The sequence below is a fragment of the Rhinolophus ferrumequinum genome, chromosome 24 (genome assembly GCF_004115265.2).
Source record: "Rhinolophus ferrumequinum isolate MPI-CBG mRhiFer1 chromosome 24, mRhiFer1_v1.p, whole genome shotgun sequence".
Lineage (NCBI taxonomy): Eukaryota > Metazoa > Chordata > Mammalia > Chiroptera > Rhinolophidae > Rhinolophus > Rhinolophus ferrumequinum.
The window spans coordinates 42,000,142-42,005,593 of NC_046307.1; the positions used below are offsets into that span (position 1 = coordinate 42,000,142).

A 5,452-nucleotide genomic window follows, 5' to 3' on the forward strand; every position below is an offset into this window, starting at 1 on the left:
TCGAGTGCTCTGACCTTTCTTGGATTAAAAGCCCTGATTACCAGGGTGATTTCGCATTTCCCAGCCAAGTTTGCTGCCCTTTGATCAGCCTGGAGAGTGCCCTGCTGCCCTGGAGATGGCAGTGCAGGACGGGAACTGAACCAGACCGAGCTGGGAAAACCACAGCGGTTCCTCCCTGACTCACCGCCATTAGTCCTGTGATCGCCAGGGCTGGCCTGGGGGTCTCCCAGGAGCTCCTAGCCTGAGCTCTGGTTTCCTGGATTAATCAGGAGTAGCAGTCAGCCTGGCACCCCTCCCTGAGCGATCCTTTGACAGGACAACTCAGATGGATACTGGTGGGAGGTTCATGTCATCGGCTAGAATCAGAGAGCAGTCATTCAGTCATTTGATTAGTATTTATTAATTGCCTGCGGTGTGACGGGCAGCCTGCTAGGTGCTGGGGACACAGACCCAATGCAAAGAAAAAAAGGGGTGATTAAGCATCACCCAAATACTCGTACGTGTAAGCTATGAGTCAGTGCTGCCGAGGAGAGCTTCCTGGTGTTCAGAATGGATACAAGAAGGGTTTTCGACCTCATCTGGGAGGCGAGATCTAAGGGATAAATAAGTAGCTTGGCAGAGCGGGTTGGACAGGAAGCATGCTTAGTCACTTTAAGATGACAACATAGCTATGCATGCCTGCACAAATGACAGATTTCCTTATAGTTTCCCCTTCTCCCTGGTGACAAACTAGTCTTAGCCAATCAAAGCTAGAGTTTACAGGACATCGTGTCACTCAAAATGCCCTAAGCTTTTTTGCATGGGTGGCCCCAAATGATGGCCCCTCAAAATAATCAGCAGATGTTCTCTGAGTGTGTATCACGTGCAGGAAGTAGCTCTGGGTCACGCTGACAAGCAATAGCCGGGCTCTTATCTGCAAAGAACCACTGATTTTACTGGAAAGATTGGATACCACCCATGAGAAGGAAAAGAGCGGTGCAATGTGCTTTACAAAATGAGAGCCAGAGGGCAGGGGAAGCAGAGGGAGTTCAAAGGACAGAAGGTGGATGCTAGGGAAGAACGGGGTGGTCTAGTGGGGTGGGGGGAGGTGGGCCAGGTAGCAGTGCACTGTGGACAAGAGGACTGGGGGGGCAAGTCTGTCACTCACGGAGCCACCTACCTCGGCACCCCAAGGGGCAAGGCAAAGAAGGCTTCCAGGGCCCATCTAGCTGAAATCCCGCGTTTCCTTAAACGTGCTCTTACATCATGCATTCTTCTCCATGTTAGATGCATATTCAGCGTAAAAATAATGTTCTGAATTGCTGGCTAAATGATTGGAATTTGCCCCCTTAACTCTTCCAGACAAATTGAGGCTTTAGGAAAGGCAGGCATTTCAGGCACATCACTGACCAGTCCTCAGCTGGACAGATGGGCAGGGCAGGGTTCTTTCCTGGGGCCACTGGGACCCTGCGGCTGGATTCAGGTCCCAGCATGACGTTCCCCTGTGACCTGGTGGTGGGGGATCCTTCATCAGTGCCTGGCTCGCTGGCTGGGGATGCATCACAGGACCCACCTCACGGGTGGGGGTGCGTGACGAGTGAGTGAACACCCTTAAAATGCTTAGCTGCACAAAGGTGATGTTAGATGTTGTGCTAGTCCCTTAGTCAGTAAAGGATAGATGTTACAATTATCAGCCTCATTGACAAGCCATGGACGGGCTTGAATGGTTCACACTTCAAAAAGTGTGTCGAGGTCCTAAGAGTTAAATTGTTGTCAATCCGGGGGCCGGCGGGGGTGAAGGGCTTGTCCTGGCTGCCATTGGCCCTTGGAGAATAGTGGAGGGGACGCCGTGGCATGCCAGCCGGTTCACCAGTTGGGAAGACCGGGGCGGGGTTGGGGAGCACTGGTGAAGGAGGCCCAGGGGTGGCAGCCGGCTCATGTGAGAGGCAGGTGCCTACTGATTATACACTGAATGTTTGCGTCCATCCAAAGTTCTTGTGTTGGACCCTGGCCCTCCGTGTGGCTGTATTTGGGGGTGGGGCCTCGGAGGAAGTAACTGAGGTCAAATGAAGGCCGAGGCTGGGGCCCTGACCCCATAGGTTTAGTGCCCTTGTAAGACAGCTGTCTGTCTGTCTGTCTCTGTGATGTGAGTCATGGTGAGAAGGTGGCCTTCTATAAGCCAGGAAGTGCGCTCACACCAGAAACATACTCTGCTGGGCTTTGTGGGACGTCCAGCCTCTAGGACTGAGAAAATCAGCTCCTATTGTTTAAGTTGCCCTGTCTGTGGTCCTTTGTTATCGCAGCCTGAGCAAACTGACAACCATAGCTGGTGGCATCAAAAGGGATCGTCATTTATCAGATGCCAGGCCTGAAAGCCTCTGCATGCATGATTTTTTTCTTTTTTTTTTTTTTAGCTCAGAGAGGCATGTGCTGACCCTCCTTTTCCCAAGGCCTCTCCCTCACTTTGTAATTATATGTTTTCTGGCTTACCTGCCCTTTGTAATTGTATGTTTGCCATCCTTTTCCTGTATCCCAGCCTCTTGGAGAGGACTGCGCACTACAAACAGGTGCTCAGTGCTGTTTGTCCTTGTGCTGACGGATCCAGGCACTGAGGAACACGGTATGTCCTTATGGAACCTTCACAGTTCTGCCAGGTAGGTGTCGTCTGTCTTCTACAGGTGAAGACCTGAGGCTGAGAGAGGAGTGCCTTGTCTCGAATGTGTGCACCTGGTGGCTGCGGATGGGAACCCAGGTATCACTGGCTGCAAAGTCCGCATGCTGTCCCCAGAAGAACCACCTGCCGTCAGAGGATGAGCTCAGTTGTACATGTTGAGTTTTCCAAGATGGTGGACTTCCAGGTGGGTATGTGCAAAGGGCGCGAATAGATGCCAAGGATCTTAGAGTTGGAAAGGACTGTTGGACGTCACTGCACACTTTCATCCAGAACTGGACTCTGGTCTTCATGTTCATGGGTGGAGGCCATGCCCAGTGAGGGGTCTCCACCACAAAGGGGCTGTTTGATGGCATTTCGAGATGTTTGATGGCTGAAGTTCTTCTTTATCCCGAGCCAGTAGCTATTTCCCTGGTTTTTAAAAAATGATAAACAGGAGAGAGCTGAGAGGAGAACTGTGAGGTCTCAAGAAACTTTTTCTGGCCTGACAACAACCCATTAATCAAAACTTTGCATTTGGTCCTTCAGACTCTTCTGAATCTGTCACTTGACTACTCTCAGCCCGTCTCACCCACCTGTAGAAGCGTCACGTAGACCTCTGTCATCTGTTTGGCTGGAACCCAGACACACAGTCTCTCAGTCTTTTCCTCCCAGGAAGGGATGAGCTGCCTTTGGTATGAATGGGCTCTGTGGGTCCAGGCGGTGTCCTGAGGACCACCCATATGTTCCTTCTTCTCCCGGGGCGCACAAGAGTTAGCTTGGTGTGCCCGGCCAGACGTCGAGCTCTGCAACTTCTAGAATCTGCCCTTTCTTGCTGTTTTGCAATGTGCGACATCTGTTCATCCCTCCTGTCTTGGCCCCTTCCCGCTCCTTGGGGCTCTCTGAGGATGGGGACTCTATCTGTCACGGTCACTGTCTTGTTTGCCACGGAGCCCCTGGAGCCTGGCAAAGAGGAACCGCCTGGGTACTGTTGATCTGCACTGAACTGACTCCAACCCTGTGTCCCGTTCGCAGGGTCCGCTGTGTCTGTGGTCCTCCTGATTTCCCACATCTCCACCTGTCTCCTGCTTTCCTTCTTCTTACAAAATAGTACATTGTTTTCTGTAACTGTGAATGGAACACGTGCCTATTAAGGAGCCTAACAGTAACCAAACAACAATTACCCACAATTCAGTGCTGAGGTAACGACTCCCAACATGTTCGTCTTGTGTTTTTGACACAGATTTTCAACTGCCTGTGGGACATTGACATCAGGTGTCTCGGAAACATCTCAAGCTCTGCCTGACCGCCGTCAGCCTTGCCTGCCAGCTTTCCCCTTCACACTGCTCCTGACTTTCCTAGATTGGTTAATAGCATCACCATTCACCAGATCACCCGAGACAGAAATCTTGTATTATCTTCCTTTTGACCCCAACACCCAATTAGTCACCTAGACTTGCTCAGTCTTGCTCCTTGGAATGTTTTTCATCATGACCCTGGCTCTCTAGGGCTCTAAAGCGGACCCTTATCATTTCTTATCTGAATTATTGCAACAACATTCTTAACTGGTCTCCTAACCTTTAACCTCTCCTGTTGGGACAATCTAATCTCTACATTGCTGCTGAGATGAGACCCTATTACCACTGTGCTCAGAAACCTTCAATGACAGACCATTGTCCAGAGAAAAATTCAGCATGACATTCAAAGATCCACATCCTTTGGCCCAAATCTTTGTCTTCATCTTCATCTTCTGATCAAATATTGCCTCCTCCAGGAAGCCTCCTCTGATGTTGAGGGTCAAAATGAACAATGCCCTTTCTTTGTTCTCCCATGATGCTTTGGTCGGGTACTTTTAGCAGGTCTTAGCAATCGTTTTATGATTTGTCACATATCTTGCTTCCCCTCTAGACTGGGAACTCATTGATGCTCCATTGATCTTTGTGTGACCCAAGAAAAACTCAGAGTTGTTCAGGCTGATTTCAGTGCAGAGGTCGCCTCGGCACAGAAATGGGAATCTTAAAGCAGTTGTGCTGTCACGTGTCACCTTACTTCCCTGGAACTTCGGTTTTCTCTTTTAAAAAGTTTCAAATGATTTTTTTCTATTTTAATTTTTATATATTTAAAAGTTAAAAAATATATTTCCCAGTTATCCATTTCCTCTGATTTTGCTTGAGGACTTGCCGCTTGCGTTCCCATTGGGTGCAGTCCAGTGAAGGTGGGGTGGGGTTTACAGCCAGGAGTCTCCCTCACCATATCAAAGGGAGTCATGTGACCCAAGTCAGACCCAACTGGATGCTGCTTCCTCTGGAAATGGAATCTGAGGCAAAAGAAAAAAGAGGTGATACATGAGTAGAGCTCTGTTCTGTCCTCCCCAGTTCCCCCTGTGGGACCTTTCATGTTAGGATGCTCCAAAATTAGGGCCCCACCCCTTGTGGAGTTAGGCTACACTTAGATTTTTGAAAATGACAGGGAGATGGAAATTCCAGAACTTCAGAAGGCTTTGCTGTCCTTTTATTCCCTATCAAACACTATGTTAGGTCATATTCAGATGTACCCCGTAGTACATCCAGCTCTCAGCTAGATAACAGGCTTCATCACTTGCCTACACCTCCTGGACCTCTGAGCGGGCAAGGCTTACCTGGTGCACGCGATGTCCCACAATCTACAATTCAATATGCTGGAGAGATCCTTCATGATGGAGAGGTGTGGGCACGTCTATTCACAACTCTTGTTTTTATTTGAGACACTAAGAGGTTAAGTTTCTCTCTGGAAACATCATAACAATAAGCAAGCAAAATCTCCAAAGAAGGATTTTTAGACGGC

General features: G+C 49.4%; 1 long non-coding RNA gene across 1 annotated transcript; it reads left to right on the forward strand.

The window, feature by feature from the left end:
* The first annotated feature begins 834 nt into the window (after positions 1–834).
* Positions 835–5,034, forward strand: LOC117016966 (uncharacterized). Its single transcript, XR_004422002.1, has 3 exons — positions 835–1,042; positions 2,516–2,837; positions 4,538–5,034. It is a non-coding gene; the product is annotated as an uncharacterized LOC117016966 (long non-coding RNA).
* Positions 5,035–5,452: the final 418 nt, after the last annotated feature.